At 39.2% G+C, this 17,833-nt stretch overlaps 1 protein-coding gene across 3 annotated transcripts in view; it reads left to right on the top strand.

Annotated features, from left to right (window-relative positions):
- The first annotated feature begins 12,826 nt into the window (after positions 1-12,826).
- TBL1X (transducin beta like 1 X-linked) overlaps positions 12,827-17,833 on the top strand; it is a 276,885-nt gene continuing 271,878 nt past the window's right edge. Inside the window, exons 1-2 of one of the 3 annotated variants that reach the window (XM_075853975.1) lie at positions 12,827-13,210; positions 14,226-14,369. The gene's annotated coding sequence lies outside the window, so the exon portion shown is untranslated. Of the gene's footprint in view, positions 13,211-13,883; positions 14,370-17,833 lie in introns of those variants that run through there. The other 2 variants (XM_075853976.1, XM_075853977.1) reach the window with 2 other exon arrangements.

Raw genomic sequence — 17,833 nt, 5'->3', positions numbered from 1 at the left:
TGACATCCACCTGTAACGGCAGGAACCGGAGCTAGATCCGATCCCTGCCATTAACCCCTTCGATGCAGCAATCGAAAGCGATTGCTGCATCGTAGCGGTTACTAGCAGATCGCCAGCCCTGAGAGGCAATCGGGACTGGCGACTGCTGTTATGGCAACAGGAGACACAATGGTCTCCTGCTCTGCCATTACGGAAGCCGATTTAGGCCCCGCCGGGAGGCGAAGCCTAATCGGCTTGCTGTCAGTGAATGACTGACAGATCTAATACATTGCACTACATAGGTAGTGCAATGTATTAGAAAAAAAATCTGACCATTGGACCTTCAAGTCCCCTAGTGGGACTTGAAGAAAAGTGTAAAAAAAAGTATAAAAAAGTGTAAAAAAAAAGTGCAAAAAATAATAAAAGTTTCAAGTAATCAAATAAAACACCCTTTTACTCTTATCAAGTCCTTTATTATTGAAAAATAATAATAAACCATATGTATTTGGTATCGCCACGACCGTAACGACCTGAGGTATCAAAATATTATATTATTTATTGCACGCGGTGAACAGCGTAAAAAAAAAACGTAAAAATCTTTACCAGAGTTTCTGTTTTTTGGTCACTTTGCCCTACAAATATTAGAATAAAAAGTGATCAAAAAGTCGCACGTATCCAAAAATGGTACCTATAAAAACTATAGCTCGTCCCACAAAAAACAAGCCCTCATACACCTCCGTCGACAAAAAAATTAAAAAGTTATGGTTCTCACAACTGTAAAAAATACATTCTTTTTACAAAAGTAATTTTATTGTGCAAAAAGTTGTAAAACATAAAAAAGTGCTATCAATTAGGTATCGCCAGAATCGTACTGACCCACAGAATAAAGTTAACATGTAATTTATAACGCATGGTGAACGCTGTATAAAAAAAAAACGAAAAAAGCTGTGGCAGAATTGCGTTTTTTTGTTTACCTGGCATCAAAAAAAATAGGATAAAAGGTGATCAAAAAGTCACATGTACCCCAAAATGGTACCAATAATAACTACAGCTCGTCCCGCAACAAACCAGCCCTCATACCGCTACGTCTATGAAAAATAAAATTAGTTATGGCTCCAATAAGTCAGGAAATAAAAAAATATGCAGTTGTGCCCGAGGGGAACATTTCTTCTGTTTCAAGAGGCGATTTATCAAGGACCTAAAATTAGGGAACCAGGAAGGGGAGAGCCCAAACATATCCGCTGGAAGCGACGGTGCCCGTATTATACCAGGACAACACTTCCCAGCAAAATTCCCCAAACTACAAAGGTGCAGAGTGTGGACCAAAAGGGGGATAAGAAATGACACCATTTATCAGTGCGACACTGGCCTGTGCGGAAAGAATTGCTTCACAGCGTAACACACATCTATGGATTATTTTTTTTTTTTTATACCACCTGACTATGCCCCTTATATACTCCGCCCCGCTTACATGTACCCCCACATTATAAAACACCAGCAATACTCAAACAAATATAGTACCAAGCAAAATCCGCTCTCCAAAAGCCAAATGGTGCTCCCTCGGCTCTGAACCCTACAGCGTGCCCAAACAGAAGTTTCCTTCAACATATATGGCATTGTCATACCCGGGAGAACCCTTTTAACAATTTTTGGGGTGTGTGTCTCCAGCGTCATAAGCTTGGCATGACATATTTGCCACTGAATGGCGTATCTAGGGAAAAATATACATTTTTAATTTGCACCATCCGCAGCGCATTCATTTATGGAAAAGACCTGTGGGGTGAAAATGCTCACTACACCCCTTAATAAATGCCTTGAGGGGTGCAGTTTCCATAGTGGGGGTCACTTCCCAGGGGTTTATTTTTATTATTTCACATCTGAGCCTCTGCAGTTGTGAACCAATACTTTGTAAATCGCCAAATTAGGCCTCCACTCCGCATGGTACTCTTCACTTCTGAGCCCTGTCATATGTCCAGACAAAAGATTAGGGCCACATGTAGGGTGTTTCTAAAACCGGGAAACACAGCATAATAATTAGAGAGCTGTCTTGTTATGGTGGCACAAGCCGGGCACCACATATTGGCATATCTATGGAAAAAAATCCCATTTTCACTCTGCAACATCGAGTGAACACTAATTTCTACAAAACACCTGCAGGGTTAAAATGCTTACTACACCCCTTGGTAAATGCATTGAGGGGTGTAGTTTCCAAAATGGGGTCACTTCTGGGGGGTTTCCACTGTTTTGGGCCCACAGGCGCCCAGAAACCAATCCAGCAACATCTGCACTCCAAATGGCGGTCCTTCCCTTCTGAGCCCTGCCGTTTGCCCAAACAGCAGTTTATGACCACATATGGGGTATTGCCGTACTCGGGAGAAATTGCTTTACAAATGTTGGGTTCTTTTTTTCCTTTATTTGTTGAGAAAATGAAAAAATTTGCGCTAAAGCTACGTCTTATTGAAGAAAAAGGACTGTTTTTATTTTCACTGCCTAATTCTAATAAATTCTATGAAACATCTGTGGGGTCAAAATGCTCACTACACCCCTAGATGAATTCCTCAAGAGGTGTAGTTTCCTAAATGCAGTCCCTTTTTGGGCGTTTTCATTGTTTTGTCCCCTCAGGGGCTTTGCAAATGTGACCTGGCCTCCGCAAATCATTCCTGCTAAATGTGATCTCAAAAAGCCAAATAGTGCTCTTTCCCTTCTAAGCCCTGCCGTGTGTCCAAACAGCCGTTTATTACCACATTTGGGGATTTGTTTTACTCGGGAGAAATTGCTTTACAAATTTTGTGGTGCTTTTTCTCCTTCAGTCCGTCTGGAAATGAGAAAAAATTAGCTAAACCTAGATTTTTTTTGAAAAAATGTAGATTATTATTTTCAGGGCCTACTTCCAATAATTTCTGCAAAAAAACTGTGGGGTCAAATCGCTCACTATACCCCTAGATAATTTCCTCAATGGATGTAATCTCCAAAATGGGGTCACTTGTGGGGGGTTTCCACTGTTTTGTTCCCTCAGGGGCTTTGTAAATGTGACATGGCCTCCGCAAACCATTCCTGCTAAATGTGAACTCCAAAAGCCAAATAGCGCTCTTTTCCTTCTCAGCCACGCCGTGTCTCCAAACAACCGTTTATTACCACATGTGGGGTATTGTTTTACTCGGGAGAAATTGCTTTACAAATTTTATGGTGCTTTTTCTCCTTCAGTCCTTGTGGAAATTATAAAAAATTAGCTAAACCTACATTTTCTTTGAAAAAATTTAAATTGTCATTTTCAGGGCCTACTTCCAATAATTTATGCAAAAAAACTGTTGCGTCAAAACGCTCACTATACCCCTAGATAATTTCCTCAAGGGGTATAGTTTCCAAAATGGGGTCACTTGTTGGGGGTTTCCACTGTTTTGTCACCTCAGGGGCTTTGTAAATGTGACATGACCTCCGCAAACCATTCCTGCTAAATGTGAACTCCAAAAGCCAAATAGCGCTCTTTCCCTTCTCAGCCACGCCGTGTCTCCAAACAACCGTTTATTACCACATGTGAGGTATTGTTTTACTCGGGAGAAATTGCTTTACAAATTTTGCGGTGCTTTTTCTCCTTTAGTCCTTGTGGAAATGAGAAAAAAAATCGCTAAACCTACATTTTCTTTGAATGCTCACTACACCCCTAGATAATTTCCTTGAGGTGTCTAGTTTCCCAGATGGGGTCACTTTTGGGGGATTTTTACTGTTTTGTCACTGCAAGAGCCCTTCAAACCTGACATGGTGCCTAAAATATATTCTAACAAAAATAAGGCCCCAAAATCCACTAGGTGCTCCTTTGCTTCTGAGGCCGGTGCTTCATTCCAGTAGCACGCTACGGCCACATGTGGGATATTTCCTAAAACTGCAGAAACTGGGCAACAAATATTGAGTTGCATTTCTCTGGTAAAACCTTCTGTGTTATAAAAAAAATTGTATTAAAAATTTATTTCTGCTGAAAAATATGAAATTTGTAAATTTCACCTCTACTTTGCTTTAATTCCTGTGAAATGTGTAAAGGGTTAAGACATTTTCTAAATGCTGTTTTGAATACTTTGAGGGGTGAAGTTTTTAAAATGGGGTGACTTTTTGGGGGTTTCTAATATATAAGGCCCTCAAAACCACTTCACAACTGAACTGGCCCCTGTAAAAATAGCCTTTTGAAATTTTCTTGAAAATGTGAGAAATTGCTGCTAAAGTTCTAAGCCTTGTGAGGTCATAGAAAAATAAAAGTATGTTCAAAAAACGATGCCAATCTAAAGTAGACATATGGGTGATGTTAATTAGCAACAATTTTGTGTGGTAGAACTGCCTGTCTTACAAGCAGATACATTTAAATTGAGAACAATGCTAATTTTTGCAATTTTTCGCTAATTTTTGGTGTTTTTCACAATTAAATACTGAACATATCGAGCAAATTTTGCCAGTAACATAAAGTCCAATGTGTCACGAGAAAACAATCTCAGAATCACTTGGATATGTGAAAGCATTCTGGAGTTATTACCACATAAAGTGACACATGTCAGATTTGAAAAATGAGGCTCTGTCAGGAAGGTCAAAAGTGGCTAAAGAGGGAAGGGGTTAAGAAGAAATTTGCATAACACTTAAAATGCTCATAACTTTGTCAAAAAGAAACTTTTTTTTAAAACAACAACACAATGTATGCTCTTAAAATCATAAAAAAAAATTACAAAAGATTTTCTAAAACAGATATATACAAAACATATAGGAATGATTAATAAGAAAAATAGAATGTGTGTTTATTAATTTACAAAATGAAATGCATATACAGTATGTAACAATATGAAAAGCAAACCAAACAAACAAAAAAAATGCTAAAAGATGTCAATGAGCACAAGCGTGTCACAAATACTATTTTGTACTAACTGTCAGAAACCTGTAATATCTATACAGAAAAATATATATGCCTACCATTTCCTGTGGCTAAAATTTCGAAGATTTAGCACCATAATAATGTGATACTCTCTGAAGTAAACAGTGGCATGCCCTTGACTTTCTCATCTGTTTTGTTTTTAAGCGCAAGTAATTCTCTTGGGTTTCAAAGCTTCTAATGCCATATTTCTATGACATTGGCAATAAAAAAGAAAATGTACTGCTTTTTGTAACGCCATGGAAGCCTTTATTTCTCCTCTTAATCTTGAAGGCATAAGAGGCTTAGCTTTATTTACCCAGGAATTCTACTGTACTTCTAACTGCTACCCTTCTGTTACACTGTAACAACATCTTAAATGCAATTTACTGTATTTTTTTATGCATTTGTGTCAGTGAAAAGGAGGCATGTCCTTTTAACCACACAAGTGTGACAGATGTACTAATATTAACTTCTTAGAAAAGTGGTAGTGATTATATTTCCAAAAATACTATACATATGCAGAGTTGGGCAATACAACCCTTACTATGCTGCTTCCAAGACTATTGTACCCCTTTAGCTTGTAGATTAGGTTTTTTTTACATGACCCTTTGCTTTCATAATGCCATTCCCTCCATCTCAATCCTGACCATGTAAACCAGTGGGTAACAGAAGACGAACATTCAAATATATTAAATGGATTTGAGCCACATTATGTAGTAAAGCAAGAAACATATTAAAGACAGTATTAAGCACCTTATGATGCCAAAACATATAAAAAAAATGAAAAACCATAGCCAAACCCACCGATTTCAGTGGGATCACCCTACAATTTTAATGGTTATGGGGGCTTCCCAACCCCCCCTCCTTGGGAGAAAAGTATCGGCACAACACGACTCCAACACTAGAGAGGGCACAGGAACAAATACAGTACAGGATACAGGATACAGGTAGCAGGGCACGGGAACACTGGGACTAGGATAGGACTAAGGGACCATTTGCAAGACTAACATAGGAATACAAACAACGCTCAGGCAATGGGTGAAAAGGGAAGGGCCCTTTTATAGTCCAGGGTGATCTGGGAGTAATTAGTAAATTCTTTACATGTGTGCGCGCTGGCCCTTTAAGGCAGGGAATGAGCTCGCGCGCGCACCCTAGTGGTCACTGCAGGGCAGGATGGCCGCTACAGCTCTCAAAAGGATCCTGGCAATAGCGATCTCCATTGAAATGAAAGAGGCTCTGTCATAACATTATAAGTGCCCTATCTCCTACGTAAGGAGATCGGCGCTATAATGTAGGTGACAGCAGTGCTTTTTATTTTTAAAAAATTACTATTTTTACCACTTTATTAGCGATTTTAGCTTTATGCTAATGAGTTACTTGATGCTCAAGTGGGCGTATTTTTACTTTAGACCAAGTGGGCGTTGTACAGAGGAGTGTATGACGCTGACCAATCAGCCTCATGCACGCCTCTCCATTCATTTTCTCAGCGCATAGGGATCCTGCTAGATCATCCTAATACGCCCACTTGGGCATTAAGAAACTCATTAGCATAAATCTAAAATCGCTAATAAAGTGGTAAAAATAGATCGTTTTTTTAAATAAAAAGCATTACTGTCACCTACATTATAGCACCCATCTCCTTATGTAGGAGATAGGGCACTTATAATGTGGTGACAGAGCCTCTTTAACATAAATGCTTGGGGGAACCATTCTTATAGTGAAGGCTCTTGAGTTCTCTGTAGCTGTTTATGGATGGTACTTTTGTGCTCTGGAGTTGATGTAGACAGGCGCTGGGTTGAATGGATAAAAGTAATCAAATTCTATGGGGCTTTACTGTACCTCCATACGCCTCAGATTTCTTACGGAGCATATGGATGCCATGTTTCATCGAATGCTGTATTACTGAGACATTGCTTCCAGGGATGAATACTTCCTTAATACGGTGTCATAAAGAGGCACCATACATTGACACATGTCATAGGGACTACATGTGTCGTCGTAGCGACTTTACACACACAGCTCTGCCATGTGCATAAGCCTTTAGTCTTCCCTTCATACTTTTCCTCCCTAGGATCTATTCTTTGTTTTGGCCTGATAATATGCTCCAAAAACTGCACCACTTGTAGTAACTCTCATGTCCCCTCTTCTTACATAAAAACGCTGTGCAGTGAAAGAAGCTGGGCTGGAACAATGAGAAGTGTATGAAGCTGATTGGTCACTGATTGGTCAGCATCATACACTTCTCATTGCTCCAGCCCATTGTTACAGTGTGATTGTGCAGTGAAAGAAGCTGGACTGGAACAATGAGAAGTGTATGACGCTGATTGGTCACTGATTGGTCAGCGTCATGCACTCCTCTATACAACGCCCACTTGGTCAAAAAGTAAAAACACGCCCAGTTGTCTATTAATAAACGAATTAGCATAAATCTAAAATTGTTCATAACTTTGTAAAAAATGATTGTTTTTCAAAATAAAAACCACTGTTGTTATCAGATTACATTACAGCACCAATCAGATTATGTAGGAGATAGGGCACTTATAATCTTGAGACAGGGCCTCTTTAAGGTTGGACAGATTGTGGTAGGGAAGAGCTTCCCTGAGATCCATAGCGGGACTGGGAACCCCATTATACACCAAAGTCAGCAGTGGATCCTAAACAGGAAAAGCTTCAAGGAAATACTTGTAGTACTCCTCTTTTTTGGATAAAATTATGTTTTGGTTTTGAAAAGTATTCGTGAAAGTGAAAGAGAGACTGAATGTCCAGATATATGATGAATGAATACTATTGCATAAGTCATTTAGACACAAATGACACTGTTCATGTCATAGCCAGAAATCCCAACCAGCCCATAATAATCATAATGGAAAAGGATCATAAAAAGTTTAATAGCATGATAGATTAAGTGGCTGTTCACATCTGCATTGGAGGCTTCGTTGGGGTCCTCCGTCAAGGAATCCATTGTTTATACTGGGAAAAATAAAGCAGCATGCTGCACAATTTTGTAAAGCAAAATGATGGATACCATGAGGTAGACCTGATGGAATTAATTAAAGTCAATATGTTCTGTCGGACGCCATTGGTTTCTGACATGCAATGGATACCGAGCTTCCGGTATTCTCGTTTTTCTGCTTCTATGATGGAGTAAAATAACGAAACTCGGAACGCAGATGTAAACGAGCCGTTAGAAACCTTATCCATTATAAACATTTTAATTTCGATTCGTTATCTCACACATGTACCATGGGGGCACATTTTTGATTTGTAAAGGCCAGTTCTAGATAAAAAGGGGATCACCGCTGCATGTGCAATACGTAAAAATGTTGCGGCACTTGTACAACTAGAATAGCTCTGGACACTGTGATGTTTTATTTCTTGCTAAAAGTTCTTTATTTTGGTTAATATTTATGTGGATTAAATTAGCTAGACAGCTGACACCATAAAGGTATTAGTATCATGTCCTATATTCCCGTAGGCTGTGTAAATATTTCGTCTTGTTTGTAAATAAGAGGATTTTGAGTTTTTTTTTTACACTAATGTTATAACACCTGCCTAGAAAACAGGGAGAAACATAGACATTAATGCTTGTTGTAAAATATCAGGCTTATTTGATTTTCCTTTTACAATTTGCACAAATGCTTAACCTTTTCTACTAGACAGCTCAGACATGTGCTTGCTTATCGACCTCCTATATTATACACAGCAACGTTATCTAGCTTCAGGGCCTGTCATTGACCTTTCCAGTAATAAGTCAAACAGTATTTAGACAAAGGACAAAATGGGAGGATGGGCTTCAAAGAGGTTTTGAAGAGGTTACAAGGGTAAAAAGGTAATGACAGACTGGGCAAGCTCTCATGGCATAGCAATTAGTAAAACAGATAACTGACAGGGGGCATTGAAAACAATAGGTGAAGAGATAAAATAGTCACAATGTAGCAAAAAGGTTAATACAAAAGAATCATGCGCATGATGATCTGCACTTTTTTTTTGCAAATTTAGTTAATGATGCAAATTCACACAAAAATAGAATAGAAAAATATACAAATACAAGTTTAACATGTAAAGATCAAATTCATTATATAATAGACAAAAATACAGATTATAAACAATAGACTACAAAAATCATGTTAACAAAATTCAAAATGTTCCTATCTCAGACTTGCACACACTATGTCTAATTTCATAGGAGGCCAATTAACCTATCTGTATATTTTTGGAGTGTAAAAGGAAACCGAAGTACCTGGGGGAAACTCACGCAAAAATTGAGAAAATGTATAACCTCAATGCACATATTGTCTAAAGTTGAATTCAAACCCAGAACCCCAGTGCTGCAAGACAACAGTACTTACCTCTGAGCCACCATGTTGCCCACTCTGTGCCCACAGTGATTCTCTCATTGAAGTTCAGTGAATCTCTTTGTCATGCCCCACCCCCTAAGGATCTGCACTAGGCATAACACAATGAATCAGTTTTTCCTGGAGTGTTGCTTTCATTCAGAGCTATTGCAGTATAGACTGCCCAATGTCTGTGCAACTCGTTGGGCGTAAAGATCCAAAATCTTGCAGCAGAAAACAATGACTAGAATTTCTTTTTTATAGTATATATAAAAGGAGCTTTGCGTCCGAGGCTCCAAAGAGATTGCAAGGTCCCAGAAGACAGAGCACGAGCGTCTAAACGTAAGATTTCTGAACATTATCCAGTGCAAGCCCCAGTCTGTTCTACTCGATCTATCTATCTATTTATTATTATTATTATTATTATTATTATTATTATTAATATTATTATTAATAAAATACATTCTGCAAACAATTTTATTCACATATTTAATGAAACTACTAATACGGTACAGTAACAACAATAAATTAGAATTTGTATGTATGGACAATTTTGAATTGACATTTGGAAACACGTTACAGGGCTTGTCCACTACTGGACAACTGATGACCTATCCACCGGATAGGTCATCAGTATACGATCGGTGGGGGTCCGACACCCGGACCCAGCACCGATCAGCTGCTCTGGCTGCCTCCGGGCATCAGATGTCCATGCCGGAAGCAGATGGCTCTGGTCACGGAATATTGGCCGAGCTGCAGTACTGAAGCTCTGCTCCTTTTCAAGTGAATCGGAGCAGAGCAGCAGTTCTGCAGCACGGCCGCTATGCGATGTATGGAGTCAACTGCTTCCAACTCCATACATTGCATGCTGTACAATGGCATCCGGTGCCATCAGGCAGCTGAAGCAGCTGATCAGTGCGGGGTCCGGGTATCGAACCCCAACCGATCATATACTGATGACCTATCCGGTGGATAGGTCATCAGTTGTCCGGTAGTGGACAACCCCTTTAAAGGTTCATGCTCCTGTCTTTTCTGCCGTTGGGATGACTAGTACATATATCTCATATGTCGGCTCTGTTAAATTGGTTGAATATAATACTTCAGTTATACTTTTTACTAAACACTTGATGTACAAGAGTCTCCGGTGCAAGAAAATGAGTCAGTCTGCAATGACATAGATCAATAAGTTTATTTTAGCAGGAGTCTGGTCTGCAGAAGAATGAGAAAGCAAGTTGATGCATAAATAGGACTATAAAGAAGCTCATAGACTTGTGATAGATGTCTCATAGATATGTGTATATGCTAAAATATATAAAGAAAAATATTCATACGTATTCCTCGGCATATCCATTGACTTTAATGGGCCACCGCCTTTACATCAGCATACTCTTTTTTGGACTACTATGCTATTCTATCCTCCAAAAATAAACGTAGACCCAACATATACAAGGTTTTTCTTTTTAGTCAATGGGTGACATATGCGACCGTAATGCTTTATATTTGCATGTGTTAAATATATACGTTTTAACTCCTTTCTGGTTTTAACGTTAAACGATACACACGTGGATGCAAACGGATGACCATACATTTAACGTATACAGGTAAAAAAAATTATGGAAGCATTAGATTAACTGTTTATGTTTGTAGCATATATGTTAAACGTATACGCTAAGCATAGCGTCAAAACGTAATGTTAAGAGGGCCTTAAAGGGATTGTCCCAGTATTATGTTATTGCAATATAATCCAGCATTAAATTAGTTTTGTAATTTACCTTAGTTACAAAAATGCTCCAGTTGGGGATATTCCCTTTACTTCATTATAATGGCACCCCCTGGTGTTCAAGCTGTATAGTAAAGCGCAAGTCCTCCTGCTGAGCTAAATGAAGGAGGATGCACATGCTCAGTTACACTCCCCCAACTGCCACCAGTCAGTAGAAAATGTCTTCTCTGTTTATCTTTAAAAAAGTAGAGAAGAGGCTTTTATTCAGAAACACAGCTTGTAGTGTGGAGGGAGACTCACACAGTAAGAAACACACAGGAGATAGAAGTTTGCTTAGATGAAGAGAGAGCCTGCATACAGCACTTCTCACATACAGCGCTGAGCTCTCCTTCTCCTGCTCAACCTCTCACTGTGTGTAAGCTGCAGGCTCTCCCTCTTCTTTAGTTATATAGGGCTGGGCTCTCCCACTAAAAAGATATGTAGTAGGGGGGCATTTGTAAAGCTTCTCCTAGACAGGAGACAGAGGCATTAAAACAGAACGATCTGCCAATATAAGCTATAACAAGGAGGGAGAGGAGCTGCATCAGAAAGGACACACCCCCTGAGCTGCCAGCCTGAAGACAATCTAGCAGAGCAATTGGAGCAATGAATGGGAAGATCTCCGGATCCATATAAGATACAGGGCTGGTTCTAGATTTGTTAGAAAGACATTGCCGTGCACTATATTTTGTCCGATTTATTTTTATTAATTCTGGAATAACCCCTTTAATGTTATTTAGTTATTGATTGGGCAATTCCAGGCATTTCTGGTAGCATCTTTCTCATGGAATGGGTGTAGGATCAACTGTAAAAAATCCCCCTGAATGCAAACACCTAAAGGATCTAAATGCCCCATGCACATTAGATCATTGACAGGATCTGTTCACAATAAGGTGATGTCTATAGGCTGCCTAATGCAATGATAATAATGTATTGTGTCTGTTTCTAAGCCCACTTTAGGGGAAGAACATTTCTGTGGAGAAAATGAATAGGTTTATTTTAGATGAAGAGAGGGAAACAAGCTGCTGTCAGACACTTTTGTCAGTGGCTTAATCTTCCGGTACAACAAAGAATCTGACATGTTAAAATCCAACATGCCCGAACCTCCTGTCCCTTGACGTGTTGTTAGGGAACTAATTCAGCAGGATCTGGTGACCTTACTCTAATTCTAGATCATAGCTCAGGGCAACAATAGCTTGTAATATACTGTCTTTTATCAGAACCATGGATCCTCCTATATGTGAGGTCACACGGGGCTGGCTTTGAATTTAGGGTCAGGGTACACAATGATTCGGACAAGACAACTTGAACCAATGTGGGGGGGGGGGTGCTCTGCTACAGGACAACTCCCTTTTGCCACTGAGCAGCATACGGTTAATAACTTGATGGTTACTTGTAATGAAACAATTATACATCTAGGCCACAATTACGCCTCCACACCTGGTGGTGCGCATTACCACTTCTGTTAAAATCCATATGCCAGGTAGACAGTCTACACTTTCACATAACAATAAGCTACATATTTCTGTTCAAGCTATGTTGCCCCCTGATATACTCAGCATACAAACTGGTTTATCATAACTGCCACTAGTATCTTACACCCCTTGTTTTTATGTTGTTTATATCTGTTATTTTATGTAGTTACACCATACAATTTATTTTATTTCCCAATCCAATAGAAAAACCAAGGGAATAACCTTGATACGTGATGAAGAACACATTGTAAAACCTAAAGCTTTTACAGCAGGAAATAGAAATCCAACAGATTTAAAATCACAAGGCACAGGCTTCTATTCCTGTTTTGACGCGCTTCTATTCGATGCTGCGTGGTAGTAGAGGAATGTGTCACAGTAATGCAGAGAGCTGTAATGATGTCAACTTGTTATTTACTTTCCAAATCTGAATGACTGAGCAAGGCGAAAGGAGAATCAATCAACCACAATGTGACCCTACAGGCGGAAAAAAACAGCACTCCCACCAGCAAGCGATGGGGGAAGGGAAGCACATGTAATCAGGACAATGTTGCATCATGTACTTATGCTTGCATTTTAAGGCTTTCTTCTCTCTTTTTTTTTAAATTTGTTTTCTCCTTTCACGGTAATGTGTAAGGATCTAAGAAAAACGGGCTAACCCGTTAAGAACCAGTCCAGGGTCGTACACAAAATCTGCTGAAAAATAAGACTTTTTGAGGGTGATTGAATAACAATTTTAGTGTAATCCGTTCTGCTGAATCACAATTATGGAGATGCTGTAAGTCCACCAATTTTCCTATTTGTCTATATGTAAAAAGACATGTAACATTAATGTCATATAAGGTCGCCGTGTGCGGTGCCCTTCAACTCATCACTGTATCTTTTTGTGTTGTGCATATATATATATACATATACAAACATATACTGCTATGCATTTTATGTGAATCTTATTATTCGCTTATGTTTTAAATGTTAATATTATAAATGCCTCTGATGTTTTTTATATATATATATATATATATATATATATATATATATATATATATATATATATATATATATATATATATGTGTCTGATATCCATTACAATCTGTTTAGTAAGCATATTCCCCTCCCCCATTGAAATCTCAGGGTTTATGGATTGTTCTTCTCCCCATTTTTATTATTGATCAGTGGTATTATTATTATTCTTTGTAGTTGTATTTTGTATATAGAAAATGTGTTTTTATATCCCAAACGGTGTGTTGTGTGTAATCATGAGGCGTTCACATGGACAGGACTTGAATAATAATCATATGTATGTGTAAGCAAGGAAATATATGGGAAGGCGCTTGTTATTTTCTTACTAGTTCAGGTCAATTGGTGTTTCTTTTTTTTTTTTGTCTCTAGGAGGTCACTTGCTGAGTGTCTCAGTTTCTGTATGTGTGAGTGGATCTTTTTTCCCCTGCCAGTCTCTCTCCCTCTCTCCTCTCTCCTCTCTCTCTCTTCCCCCCCTCTTCTAGCTGCTGCTGCTGTGTCTGTGGGAGATTCACTCACACACAAACACAGACTAACTAAACTCTGCTAATGAACTAGTTAGCCTTGTATTCTCATTGCCACAGCAAGACAAAAAAAATAACCCAATCACCATATAACCAGATACAACAGTTCCAATAAAGACAAAACTTTCCACCGTCTTTGGAGACTTTTGAAGGATTTTTGAAAATTATTTTCTTAGGTGAATTTTTTGTGTGTTAAACTCGGGTGGATTTAAAAGAGCAACGTTGGTTGATATTTTGGTTTTTGACCCCAGGATCTACACCAGAAGAGTTATCATGCAGAGTTTATAGGAAGAAAGGAAAGTCAATGGACTAGGAGTGTTGTTCCAGCAAGAAGTTGATCCAGCCTGCTTTTCGGAACTACAAAGCTGTGTCTTTTAGACCACATCTAGTGTGAGGTAAGTCAGATTATCCATTCATTTATGTCGAGTTTATACCCCCTTCCCCTCCCCCAACTTCTTTAACCAGGGCTCTATGTTCTCCTATAAGTACCAGCTTGTATTTTTAAAATAATAATAATAACATTTATATCTATATATAAATATATATAGCACCAAGATATTCCATAGCGCTTTACGATGACGGTGACGGTAGTCTGTATGCATGGTTTTATATGTGAATATTTCCGGTATATGTAGAAAACGGAAAAATAACTCATAGTAATGTTTTGGTCCTGTGATGTCATAATTTGCTGTGTTTTATTATTTGGTAGCTAAAGAAGTAATGGGGAATGGGTTATAACCAGTACGGTAGTGCACTAGCTTATTCCTTATGTATTTATTCTAATATGTAGGGTAAAAAAAACTGTAAAAATGCCAAGTATTCACATTGCAGATGGTGTGTGTGTGGAGTTTCCTCAAGCCCCGGAGTGGGGGAGGGGAATCCCATTCATGGGCTGTGTGTTAGACAGAGTTTGATCCCTTACGTCAAATGTCAGAAGGTTCTACAATAGTCTTTTTCTTTTTTTTTTTTGTTCTGTTGCCTATAGAGTTGTTATGGTGCTGTGTACCGGAAGCACCACCCTTGAATCAGCTCATGTGCCGTATTCATAATGCAAATTGGTAGACCACAATGCATGCTGTTGCCTTGTTATTTATGTTGTACTTTGAATAGAGGAAAAGCCAACTTGTTGCATCTTTTATTCCTCTAAGATTTGTTTTTTGGATTTCTTTCGATACGTGTTTGTTTTCGGTTTTGGATTGTTGGTATTGCCCTCAATGAAGGTCAAGCTTGGACTCTATTAACAATTTGGTTTTGAACTATGTTTGACGTATAGGTCAAACATAGAACCCGACGTATGGAAACGTCATCCATTGACTTACATTGTAAAAGAAAAAGTATACCACACGTACTGCCGAATATATGCCAAAAGGACACTCTTTTTGCATATTTTGGGTCCATTAAAAGCTATCGATACCTTCGGGTATATTCCCATATTGTACACTAAGGCCCAGTTCACATCTGTGTTGGGGCATTCCGTTCTCCTCCGTCAGAGGAGCAGAACAAAACAATGCCAGACTTTAATGGGTTCTGTCTGCTTTCCGTCGGGGTGTCCGTGGTTTTACCAAAAACAATAGTGCAGCATGCTGCGCTATTGTTTCCGGTAATCTCCGCCAGATCTGTGACACAGGCCCCTAACGGAGCCTCAACATAGATGTGAACAGGCCCTAAACAAAGTGTCAAAGAGGGATTTAAACGTAGCCTAATAGCAACATAGATCTCAGTAAAGTACATTTTTAAACACATACTAATATTTTAGAAGTAATTCTGATACAAGCGATAATTTTCTTAAAGGGGTGTAGTTTAAATTGGGTGCTCATCTGTAAATTAATAGGTGCCAAAGTGTGGTTACCAAGAGCATGGACTGAGGCTATAGGTGGAGACATCTTTGTTTAAACACTGTCCATGTTTATGGCATGGAGGCCAGTGTCTGCAGCTCATCTTTTTAAACTACAAACACATACATGGCATATAACTTATTGGATCAGGCCTCTTAGCTGGGCCCCTCAGGTTACCTCTCAGAGGTTAAATTTTGACACTTATTATATTAAGTGTTGACACCTTACGTTGTCAGTGGATTAGCCCCCTTGTTAAAGGTGAATTTCCCTTTTAAGCTTTTATACCACAAGTAACGTATTTATAAACAGTGGAATGCCATTTTTTTAATTAATGGGGTGGAAGAAAATGTATATAGCTGTTGAATGTGGTCTCAGGGTCAACATATTCCTTACATTTTGTGCAACAATTCGTAATGCCTCATTATTACCAAATTCTAAGGCTCTGTTCACATCTGCGTTGGGTCCCGTTCTGACGTTCCGTCAGAGCTTTTGGTCAGAACGGGACCCTGAACTGACACGAGCTGACACGAATGGTGAAGGATCCGGTGCCCATGTTTTCCATTTATCTCTGTTGTGCATCAGATCCGTTGTTTTGCCGGAAGCAATAGCGTAGCAATAGAGTCTACACATCATCTGTGCCGCAAAATGTAGAGCCTGACGGGAGACCGGGCAGAGGCGGACCAGGAGCTGGGGATCGTGAAGTGTGTTGTCTTTTTTTTTTGTACAGCAATGTGAGCGTTGGAAAACCCCTTTAATATTCCGTTGTGGATATGCCAGAAATGTCTAAGATGGAAAACCCTGTTTAGTAATTATTGTTATGTTTCCAGGAATATTATGATTGGTATCGACTACTGGAAGCTAGTTTGGTTATATGTAGTTTAGGTATTTAGGTAAATGTTTTCCAGCTATTTTTGATTAAACACTGCAATTGTAGCATTTAATCAGTTATGGTAGGGGAAAATACATGTGTAGCAATGCAGATATTTGCAAAAATCGGAACATTTTAGTTTTGCATGAACTTCAACCAATGATATCACCATGTTCTGACTGGTGAGATCCTAAAAGAAAAAGGTTAAGAAACCCCTGGTTTAAACTGTTTCTAATCCTATTAAATCTTTGTTTGGAAATACTTGTAGGAACCTAAAAGGTGTTGTATGGCGTGACACAGACCACAAACAAAACAAAGGTCTATTCTGGTGTCTATTAGTAAGCGCATTACAATGCTGCTTGCCACAAACTTGTTTAGGACAGCTTAACAGTTCAAGGCATTTTACTTCTATTGCTAAGGAGCAAGGTGATAATTGAAGTGATGATATCTTACTTTACATTACATTGGTTCCTAGGTAGTCAGGAAAGTCATTATCAGGTTTTGATCCAAGTTTATTGTGTCATTTCTGTCATCTTGTACTTCTCTGTTAAGGATTACACCTCACAACCATAGGGACTACGACCACGCACTACCCTCCCCGTAAAAATCACATAACACAAAATTCCTGACAAACGTTTTCCGTGGCTTACGCCATGTTTATTTCACATTCAAAATGTAAACATCAGCAAAGTAGAGCCTCATCCCATTGCATCCCTGCACTCCAGGAGCCAGAGTTCGCTTCCTCCAGCTCCTTAAAGTATTAGCAGCCACCACTGGTTTCCCCCAGGCAGCCACTTACTGGTCCTTTTATAGACCTTTGTGGCTGCACGAGCCAAAACCTGTACTGGGGGCCTGTACCCCCCACGAGCGAGGTTTTCCACCATGTAGCTAGTGGGACACTTGGAGTGGCCTCACCATACCGCCAACAATTCTGAGTGCAATGCCGCTATCCAGGGCCTAGCAATGCTCGCATCGCAAGCCCCAAACCACGTTGCAAGAACAATGCCACAAACAAATGCTTAAAACCCAGTGCAAGGTGGTGGTCTTGCTCGCCGGGTCTTTAATAAAGGTACTAACCTAACCTCATCTACACTCTACTATCCCCCTATAGCTCACCACCCACTAGCTAACCCCCTTAAGAACTACTAAAGCTTTT

Source organism: Rhinoderma darwinii, chromosome 2 (assembly GCF_050947455.1).
Source record: "Rhinoderma darwinii isolate aRhiDar2 chromosome 2, aRhiDar2.hap1, whole genome shotgun sequence".
NCBI lineage: Eukaryota > Metazoa > Chordata > Amphibia > Anura > Rhinodermatidae > Rhinoderma > Rhinoderma darwinii.
The sequence above is the reverse complement of the archived record's forward strand: the minus strand, read 5'-3'. Positions and strand labels throughout refer to the sequence as shown.